Source organism: Prionailurus viverrinus, chromosome B3 (assembly GCF_022837055.1).
Source record: "Prionailurus viverrinus isolate Anna chromosome B3, UM_Priviv_1.0, whole genome shotgun sequence".
Classification (NCBI taxonomy): Eukaryota; Metazoa; Chordata; class Mammalia; order Carnivora; family Felidae; genus Prionailurus; species Prionailurus viverrinus.
The window spans coordinates 97,558,959-97,570,710 of NC_062566.1; positions in this window are offsets into that span (position 1 = coordinate 97,558,959).

An 11,752-nucleotide genomic window follows, 5' to 3' on the forward strand; every position below is an offset into this window, starting at 1 on the left:
GATCATAGAATGACTTCCTTATAAGCTTGGTTTTGTTCTTACACTGGTTGTGACCCACAAAATTGATTCACCACCCTGCTACCTGATCGGTGCTGATTGAAGTGGAAATCATCGAAGGCTTTTAAGCAAGAGAAGGACATATTTAGATTAGCATTAAAGATCATTCACACTAGCAAATTGTATAGACTGGTTTAGAAGCAGAGTTATCCAGTGCTGTCCAACAAAACTTACTGCAACAGTGGAAATGTTCTTTTTCTGTGCTGTTTGACACAGTAGCCACTAGCCACATGTGGCTGTTAGGCATTTCCAATGTGCCAGTATGATTATGGGATTAAACTTTAAATTTTACTTATTTTAATTAATTAAAATGTAAATAGCCACACGTAGCTAGCAGCTACTGTTTTAGTGCAGGTCTATACCACCAAGATTATGTGGCACCTTTGTGCAAATCACAAGGTCCACCCTAGGGCACAGGAATGCAAGCAGATTTTGTGGTATACAAACTCCCCAACTATGCACCATGATCCTGATTGGAGGAGTGTGAGACAGCAAAGGTCCAGGAAGAAGCTACAAGGCACTGACTAAAGCAGTGAAGGCGGGGAGAGAAAGGAAAGAACAGATTTGGTTGTATGGAGAGATAAGCTCAGCAGGACTTGATTGACTGGAAGCAGTGGTGAGGGAAAGGAAGGCCCCAGTGAAGATGTTCAGTACTACAAGCCACAGAAACTTAGCAAAAAAATAAGCACTGGGCAATATTCATCCAGAGAATTCACAATCTAATGAGAGGCAGATGCAGTTTCCTGGTGTCAAGGAAAAGTTTTCGGGGAATTATTGAAGCCAGACCATGAGATCCAACCTGGTTTGCATAAATGAATCCCATCTACACTTTGGGAAGTGATGTTTCATCACAATACACCTCCAAGTCCTCCTACCTTTCGGCAACAAGTTATTCTCCAGTTTCACTTGAAATGTATCTTTCCCTTGCCTGGTAACTATGTCTGGCACCTTACTACACAAAATGGAACTGCTCTCCAAGAACCCATCCCTGGTTCTAGAAGGGGCGTCCCACATTTCACCTGAGGAGGTGGAGAGAATTGGCAAGAGAAATCTTGTCTGCCCCTATCCCTATAACTGCTGTTACAGAAACCCCAAATCCCTCCACTTCATCCAAGGGTAGCATTTTGGCTATTGCAATGAAAGTTTATTGAGCACCCATTCTATGTCATACCAATTTGCTCAGGAGCTGGGGGAGTATGAAGCCCTTTCACATTTTACCAGAGCACACAGGTCAACTGTAGACCTGCATTGTCTAGTACAGGAGCCATTTAGTCGTGTGTGGCTATTTAAATTTAAATTGGATAAAATTAAATAAACTAAAATTCATTTCATCAGCTATATTAGCCATTTTCAAGTGCTCAATAGCCTCATGTGATTGTTGGCTACTGTACTGGACAATGTAGATATGGAATATTTCCATCACTGCAGAAAGTTCCGTTAGCAATGCTTTAGACATTATTACACAGCTGTAATCAGTTAGAGAATGCATCCATTTTAATGAGGGCAAAGAGCTAATTAGATCAACCAACCATAGACGAGGCAGTTGGTGAGGAAAATAATGGGTTTACTTGACGTTTTGGAAAACCATTACAGGCAGTGAGTAATCTATACCATCCTCATTCAATCAATTGTCAGTATTCTTTGGAAGCTGCATTAACCCTTTTACCTCAAGGGAGTAATATTGCAGTACACACTGAATTAAGTTCCTGTGTCTGCTTGTATACATGGATGGAGCTGGATGCTACTGAAAAGAAATATCAATCTTATGTGCCCCCACCTCTCTCCTGCACCCCCCTTTCTCCCACTCAAACTTCCTTTGTTCAACTTGGCTTTCCATCAGTTTACTCCCACTCCCACTGCCCATGTCCCCAACCCAAACAGCTAAGCACAGGTCAGCCACCAGAGAACTAGAAAACAAAACCCAGAAATACAAAGCATGTAGTCTAAGAATGGGACCAAAACAGTTCAAATACACACCTGAAAGAACTTTCTAGCCACCTAGACTAAAGAAACCCGTAGTGGGAAGGAGGAAGGGGAGGTGCTGAGCAGTTAGGAGAATGTGAGCTCAAGATATCCGCAAGCATCCACAGGAAGAGGCTCAGCCCCTGAGCTCAGCTTTCTTCTTCACTGATGTCTGTTGAAAACTGCCAAGTGGCAGCAAGTCATATTCATACCATCCATCATCCAAGTGGTAGTAACGTTTGCCACTCTGCTCAGCACCCCATCCAGCCCATGCCAGGGAGACGGTCCTCTTTCTCAGGACAAGGAGGCTCATAAACCACACACCCCCTCTCTGGGGAGCAGTAAGTAGGATACTTAAAGACATGGTGGTTTCGTAAAAGGGAAAGTTCCTGGACTATCGTGAATTTGCATTCAACCAACGTGAGCTCTCCCATGCATGTGGAGTAACAGGTGAACATATCATCCTAGTTACATTTATCACATGGTACCCATGATGCTTTGGGAGGACCTGGGTCCTTGACTTGATTAACGAGGAAAGGATCCTGAGCACAGAAAATCATAGGCCAGCAGTTCCCAATCTGTCAGAAGAGGTTTGCATACTTGAAGGAAAAGCAATTCAACCTGGTGGCTGTGGATAGCACATGGATCTGGACATTGACATGGAACTTGGAAAGAATAGCTATGGTGCTGGGAAGAATGGGAGGTGTAGCAGAAAGTATTGGTGCTCAAAAGCCATGTTCACTTCTTTCCTGATGGCAGAGCTCAGGGTTTGTCAGGGGCTCATAGCCTCCATGCCATGTGCTCAGAGGAGGAGCCCTCCCCAGTCCAAGGTTTTGGGGAAAGACAGCTCCTGTCCCTCCAGAGTGATGTCTGACTCCCAGTTGCCCTCCATATGGAGCAGAGCTGATAACTCTTGGTGTTATTTTCTGTTCATTATACACATTTCTAAAACTGAGTTGCAGCTGTGTGCAAATAGAGAGCATGGGCTCCAGCAGGATGTGGCTTCTCAGTATCAGGTGGCTGTGTCATCCACCTTACCCTTTGCTCTGTTACACAACCATTATGAGAAAAATCAGTGTACAGAAATGACTCACTCAGCAATTTCATGTGTGCAAAGTATGTTCTTTATTGTTATTGTTCTTTTCTTATGTGTCTTTTTTTTCACAAAATCACACAAAGGTACAATCTAAAGATGGTGAAAAACAAAGATTTTAGGTGTATAAGGACTTTCAATACATGCATACATCCATGTAATAACCACCCCCAAACAAGATACAGAACCTTGCCACCACCCCACATAATTCCCTCATGACCTGCCGCCAGGCAACACTGTTCTGCTTTCCAGTACCATAGATTCATTTTATCTGTTCTTGAATTTTATTAAATGGAATCCTATGCATTCTTTGTGTCTGCTTTTTTTGGCTCAGGATAATGTTTTTGGGCTTTTCTCTTTGAGATTCTTCCACATTGCTGCATGCATTAGTAACTCATTCATTTTTTAAAACTTTATTAAAGTATGATTTACAAAAAATAAAATGTACCCATTTTAAGTGCACAATGAACTTAGACAAAATGATACACTCAGATAACCACCTATAATCAGTATGTTCAACATTTACAGCACCCCCCCAAAAGATCCACTGTACCCCTTCCCAACCCCCAGCCCAAGGCCATCACCAAACCAGCTGTCATTACAGAGTAGATTTATCTTTTCCATGGGATCATTGGAGTTATACAGTATGTATTCTTATGTCTGGATTTTTTCAGCATGTCTCAGAGATTCACCCATGTTGTTGCTGTTGTTGTTGTATTAGTTCATTCCTTTTTATTGCTCTGTAATATTCCATCACATGAATGCATCATAATCTGTTTCCCATTCTCCTATTGATGGATGTCTGGGTTATTTCCAGTCTGGGGCTATTATGGATAAATCTGCCATATATATATTCTTATGCAAGTCTTTTTTTGTGAATATATATTTTCATTTCTTTTAGGTAATTATTTAAGAGTGAAGTTTCTGGGTCATAGAGAGGGTACCATGTTCTTTTGTCGTTGTTGTTGTTCTTTATTGTTTTTAAATCATTTTACTCCGACTCCATTTCCCCTTCCTTTTAGAATCTGACTCTTGATTTCCGCTCAGGTCATGATCCCAAAGTCGTGGGATAGAGCCCCATGTCAGGCTCCGTGCTGAGCGTGGAGCCTGCTTGGGCTTCTCTCTCCCTCTCCCTCTGCCCCACTCTCTAAAATGAAGAAGAAGAAGAAGATGAAGAAGACAAAGAAGAAGACAAAGAAGAAGACGAAGAAGAGAAAGGGAAAGGGGAAAGGGAAGGAGGAGGAGGAGGAGGAGGAGGAGGAGGAGGAAGGGAAGGAGAAGAAGAAGGGTTGTCAAGGTTGGAAACTCTGGTCCCTCCAGGCACCCTAGGATCACCCTCTTTACTATGTTACCACCTCCCCAGAGCCCACAGAGCAGGGCACAGGGGTCCATTGCCTGCAAGACCCATAGACCTCTGATCCCTTTCCAATTTAGGAGCCTAACCACTATCTTTTCATTTCCTCCCAGACCCCACAAGCCTTCATTCATCACCCTACCCCTCTGGGACACCCAGCTGAGTCTCCTCAATGCAGTTAGAACTTTCACAAAAGTCAAGGAGAACTGTTGACTTCAAATGATTTCTTCTTTCTGTCCTGCCTGCAAAAATCCTCAAGCAAGGAAGCCTAAAAGGCCTAGCCACCTTCACAGTGTGGGGGAAAAAGGGAATACAAAAGAAAAACACCAACAATTATTTCAAGAAATTATTGAGCCACCTTTTGAGCACCAGGGGGTGCCTTACATTCTCTATGATAGCTTTGCATGTTTGATTACCTGAGACTATAATCTGAACGTCCTCTGTACTTCGTCCTCCCCCTTATTGGAGATTCTGCCAATTTGATCTGTGAGTTATTCAGGCTCACTGGGGTTACAAGAAACAGAGTCGTGCTCGCTCAAGTTGCATGGGTTTATGGAAGTTTATTCTAAGAATGGACCGTGAAGTAGAGGAGCTAGGTACTGAGGAGGCAGCCTCCTGGGCAATGCTGTGTCTCACCAGGACGATATCCCCAAGCAGACCACACAGATTCTTTGTCTCGCTGGGAGTTTAAACGTGACACTCAGCCACAGAGGGCAAGGCCACTTCCCCACTAAAGGGAAAGCAGTAAACAGAACCCAGGAGTACGTGGGATCTCAAAGTAAGGCAAAACCATAAATAACACAAGTTATGAGTAGACCAAAACCATGTCTAAGCAGAAGTAAAGTAACCTCTCCCTCCCACAGGCACTGCTTCTTTTCCTAAACAAGAATGGGGAAAGTATTCAAACTCTATAATAGTCAACAGTCCAAATGTTCACTGCTTGGTTGGTACTTGTTTCTACTGTTACCGATACTACCTCCTAGGCCAACCTCATTCGTCGTGAAACATCACAGAACCTGACGCTGGGAGTCTAGGAATGCCACTGGCTTGGAAAACATGGTGGGGGGGGAGCCACCCTTTGCAGATATGACATAGTAAACCTTGGTGCCTGGAGGTGCTATTCAGCTAGCACTGAGCGCCAGTCCCAAAGGCTTCTTCTACATGTGGTAACTGAGCCAGATAATGAGTGCCGGGGTATGTTTTTTTCATTTGTTAATCTTTGAATTTTATACTCTTTCATGGTTAATCTTTTAATTGTACACTTTAAAAATCTTTATGCATTTTTGCATTTTATAATTTTTTTAAGTAAAAAGTTCATGATTATTTTAATGTTTATTTTTGAGAGAGCAAGTGGGGGAGGGGCAAAGAGAGAAAAGGAAAGAGGATCTGATGTGGGGCTCAAACTCACAAACTGAAATCATGACCTGAGCTGAAGTCTGACACTCAACTGACTGAACCACCCAGGGGCCCCAAAAGTTCAAATTTTTTTAATTTTTTAATGTTTTATTCATATCTGAGAAAGAGAGAGAGAGAGAGAGAGAGAGAGAGAAAGCACAAGCGGCAGAGAGGCAGAAAGAGAGAGAGGGAAACAATATGAAGCAGGCTCCAGGCTCTGAGCTGTCAACACAGAACCCAGTGCCAGGCTCAAACTCACGAGTAGTGAGATCATGACCTGAGCTGAAGCCGGTTGCTTAACCGACTGAGCCACCCAAGCACCCCAAAATTTCATAATTTTTAAAAAACCTATTTCCAGCCAGTTCTATTGGAGTAGCTCCATTCTGTTTCTCACAGAAGGTCGCAGGCTAGTAGAACAGTAATGAAGTTCCACTTATGACCTCCAACATTACACGGAGTCTCACCTTCGGAAGCCTGAGGCACATGCCAGCCCTGCAGCGTCCCACCCTACAATGTCCTGGGCTGTTTGGACTAGTGTGGGCAGGGCTGAAGGAAACTAACGAGGGAAGGGGCAGGACACTGGGGCTTGGTGGCCAGGAGCCACTACCACCCCCAGGCCTAATGGGTTGTAAAGGGAACTTAATCTGAATTTGTAATGTGAGAGTGGCTATGAGGCAGGAAGGGGCAAACATGGGCCATGGGTTTGGGAAATTCAGATTGGTTTTGAGCAAGCCAAAGCTGTGAAATGGAGAAGAGATTAGCAGAGTCAATGGCCAGGTGGTTCAACCACAGGACCAATGGGACTAGAAAGGGAGGTACTTTATTACCCTAATGGCAGAAGATCAACAAACTTCCGCATTTGAAGTGAAAACCAGAAAACTTGGTCTGTGTAGCTGAAGCTAGGTGCTTCCATTTCCCCAGGCCATATTCCAATTTCAGTGAAGCTCAGTTGTACAGTCATCCCTAGGTCAAGCTCTTCACTACCATGAGTAACCTCACAATTAATCTCACGACCAGAGATGGATTAAACTGAATACCCGGAAATTTCAACAAGGAATGTGTGCTACCAATATGAGAAAGACTATACCACCTAACTGAGAAATATAAAAGATGTAGCTAAAAGATTTTCCTTAACTGAAGTTTTAAAAGATGTCATTTTTTCCCAAATTAATTTATATTACCACGATTGTAATCAACATCCCAAGATTTGGAACTAAATTATTTTAAAGGTTACTTAAAGAATACATGAAAATACCAAATAAATATTTGAAAACAAAGAAAGGTGTATATATATATATATATATATATATATATATATATACACACACACAAATAAATAAATATACATACATATATATATATATATAATATCTTATAAACCTGCAGTAATTAAGTATGATTGAGATACAAAAATCATCAAACATTATCAGTACATTAGAATAATTGCTCCAGAAGAAGACCAAACTCCATGTAAGAACTGAACACTTTCTTTAATGTTTATTTATTTTTGAGAGAGAGAGAGAGACAGAGAGAGACAGAGAGAATGTGCAGGGAAGGGGCAGAGAAGAGAGGGAGACACAGAATTCGAAGCAGGCTCCAGGTTCTGAGCTGTCAGCAGAGAGCTCGACTCGGGGCCTGAAATCACAAACCGTGAGATCATGACCTGAGCCAAAGTCAGATGCTTAATTGACTGAGCCACCCAGGTGCCCCAAGGATTGAACACTTTCTAAAGGAAGCATCCCAAATTATCAGGAAAAAATATTTTTAGCTGTGTTAAGCTTTGTTGAGGTATGTTTAATAATTTAAATTCTTTTTTATATCATATAATTAGGTCAATTCATGGCTAACCATAAAATGGTAAGAAAACACATAAGGTTGTCAAATCTTTGGCCATGGGTGTAGTTTTTAAACCAAAAAACAGTGAGCTATGGGGCATTGGATGGCTCAGTTGGTTAAGCATCCAGCTCTTGATTTCAGCTCAGGTCGTGATCTCATGGTTCATGGTATATAGTCCCATGTTGGGCTCTGTGCTGTTAGCTTGGGATTCTCTTTCTCCCTCTCCGTATGCCCCCACTTACACATGGGCACTCTCTCTCTCTCGAAATAAATAAATAAACTTAAAAAAAAAAACTTAAAAAAAATAACCCTCAAAAATAATCCAAAGCATGGAAAAATTCTTTTGAACAAAAATACCTTTAGCAGTAATTTTGGAAACATCCAAAATATCTAACAAGAGAACTGTTGAGTACACTATGATATATGCACTCAAAAAAATATTATGAAACTAACTACATTTATTAATATTTTTTTAAATGAAGAATATATATATTATTTACAAAAATTGGATAATACCATATACAATTATCTCCTATACATAGGAATGGATTGAAAGGAAACTAACGTATATTAAAATGTTTTTTTCTAGTTTTATTGAGATATTATTGACATATAACATGTAAGATTAAGGTGTACAGTCTGATGATTTGACCCTTGAAAAACACGGAAGTTAGGGACACTGACCTACCGCATAGTTGAAAATACATGAATAACTTTTGAGTCCCCAAAAACTTAACTACTGATAGCCTACTGTTGACTAGACACCTTACCAATAACACCAACAGTTGATTAACACATATTGTATATGTATTATACACTGTATTCTTACAATAAAGTAAACAAGAGAAAAGAAAATATTGGAAAATCATAAGAGAAAATACATTTGTAACACTGTACTGTATAAAAAAAACCCCACATATAAATGGACCCATACAGTTTAAACTCGTGTTATTCAAAGATCAACTGCAGTATTTTTTTCACATGTGTTTATAAAATATTTAACTGTAGTGATGCTGTTAGCTGCCTATTCCAAGATAAAAGACCTTTGTTGAAATATAAAGTGTTTATAAAATATTTTAAGGACTCTGAAGAAATTTTGTTTTCCTTGCTTAACTGTTAGATCTTACTAATAAAATTTGTATAGCTTTTAAACATATAACTGAAAAATTTAAACCAACAGGTGGGGTGGAAGAGAAAGTTGAGGTAAATCTCCCAGAATAAGAACAAAAAATATAAAGAGATGAATAATAAAAAAGATAAGAAAATTAGAGAGTCAGAGCAAGTAGTCCACCATCCAAACCAGTAAGAGTGCTAGGAGGGAGCAAAAATACGGAGGCTACCAAATAAATAATGGGAAAAAATTGTTCTTTGAATTGAAGAATGTGAATCTCCAGATTCAAATCCACCAAATATCTACCACAATGAATGAAACCAAATCCACACCGAATCCCATCATGGAGACATTGCACAATATCATAACTAGGGAGAAGATCCCAAAGGAGAAACATAACTTACAACACAATTGGAGTCAGACTGGCATCAGACTTCTTAACAGCATGTTGCAACTAGAAGGTGGAGGAGCAATGCCCTTAAAATTCTGAGGGAAGATAATTTCCACCCTAGAATTTCAACCCGGGAAAGGGGATAGATAATTCGAGAAGGATTTGATAAAGGGCTAAAACTACAGAGTGAGAAGAGATACCACAGTCTTAAAAACTCTGTGTTCCCATCCCGAAGTCCATGGAAGGAAGGAAGTTAGTGGTTACCAGGATTCAGAAAGAGAAGACTGTCTTGAGTAGATAAGTGACTTTCAATGGAGGGCCATAGCCTGCCGAGGCCCTAATGTTGTGATTGAGGGAATAAATACCTGTCTTCCCTTTCCATCCTCCCTAGAGATTGGTTGACCTCCAGCAGAAACCTGAGGGCAAGGGAGCCAGCTGATGTAGTTCCTAAAGGTTGGCCTCCTGGGGACAGAGACCAGAGTGAAGGGTGGAGACTGACAGGTTCTGGAGAGACAATCAGAGAATATCTGTCACAGCAGCTGAACCACCAACCAATTGTGATGACGGAGTAAAAACATTTTCTGAAATATGAAAACTCTCCTCCCATGTACCATGAGCTTCAGCAAAGTGAGTTAACAAGGTAGGGAATACATGAGACCCAACCAAATGGTTCCAGCTAAGAAGCTTCAGAACAAAATGCTCATGCCTATAGAGCATCCAATACAGATTTTAGAGGAAGGATGGAAGGTGGGGAAGGAGGTCTCTAAGAAGGGGGGGGGGGGGGGACTGATAGATTTTTTTTTTCCACTGAGAGTTATTTAACTACAAGTTACTTAAATGTATGTAATTTCGACTCTCCTTTCATACTTGAAATCTTTTGGAACTGACAGATTTTATTTGTTGAAGCATTTGGAAGAATTGCTAGGCATTTGACTAATCTGTTGGAGGTGTTCAGGAAAAAAACAATAACTACATTGAAAACTAAGAAAATGGGGGGGGGGTCATTATTAATCCAAGTAAAACAGAAGTTATAGAAAGAGTAATCATGAAGAAACCCTAAAAAGCCATCCAAAGATGCAAAAGATGACTTCTAGGAAAGAATCAGCATTTGAATGCTTGCCCTATTCTTGGAACTCATGGCCAATCAGTGTTAAATAGAGAAGCAGTGACATCCAAAAGAACCACAACCTTCTTTTACCAACAACATGTGCATCCACAAAAAGGAAAGCAATCCAGGAGGCTAGTCTTCTCACCAGGAGCAGGCACAGAAGCTAACGTCTTCTCCCTCCCCTCTCCCACACCAGGGGGATAAGTGCCAGTGGCAGAACAAGAGAACAGGACTTGAGGGCAAGTATTTCCTCCTACCTTCCCCAAAGCCACAAATTCAGCGTGTGCTGAAGGAGAGAAGAGGTTTGATTCAAGTACAAGATTGGATTTTTAAAATGAATCTGAACTGAATCTTAGCAATAGAAAGAGGGACTTATAACAACCAGCCTGAAATATGATGGAAATAAATCACCAAGGAAGCTTTTTAACCAGAGGAAAAAAGAGGCTTGATGGGGAACAGAGGTAGCAATTTTTGAAAAACACCTCCCAATTTTTTTTTTACACGAGTACATTTGAGATTCCCTATTCAGACCAGTTACATAAATTAGAAAACTATCAGATGGTGGTAAGTGCTAGGCAGAGAATTAGAGCAGATGTAAAAAAAAGAAAAGAAAAAAAGGAAAAAAAAAACCAGATGTGATATGATGGTGACTGTGTTGCTACCTTAGGATGAATGATCAGGGAAAGTCTCTGTGAGAGGCAACATTTAAGCTCAGTTCAGAATAAAGAAGCCAGTCAAAGGAATATGGAGGAGGTGAGTGCAGAGAAGGGAGAGTGGGCAATCTTCCCAGGAAGAAGCTACAGCTAGTGAGAATGCCTGAGCATGGTGTGTTTGACAAATAAAAATAGGCCCAGTATGGCTCGGGTGTAGTGGGCTAGGAGAATAGGACAAAATGAGACCAGAGAACCATGCAGGGGCCAGATGTGAGAGCTGACACTGATGACAGAGGAAGCAAACTGTACCCTCCCTGATGGCAGCAAGGCAAAGAGGCATGTTTCTTGTGGGCTGAGGAAGGAGCCGAACAAGGGACACAACTCAAGATGTCTATCTGGAGAACCAAGGCACCTATGCCACAGTTGACTACCAGAAGCTAAGACCTGGGAGGGACAGTGGTAAAGCCACTAGCCATAGAAGACATGACCCATGTCAAGGGACTTCTAGCCAAAGTCCTCAATGGGAATTGGCAAAGAGCCCACAGAAGCATTCAATGGAGAAATAGAATTGGTATTTGACATTGGCTGCACCCCAGAAGGCCCCAACTCTGATTACATTTGTACCAGGTTAATGAGTCTTTTTTTGCTCCCTTAAGTTGCACCCCTCCACTAACCCCAGAGGGCCCAGAGACAACTAGGGAGTGGGGGAGCAAAGCAGGACAACGAGGAACAGACCACACCCCATCCCCACAGTGGGTTCTCAGCCTGAAGTGGACTTGATGAAAGTAGAGG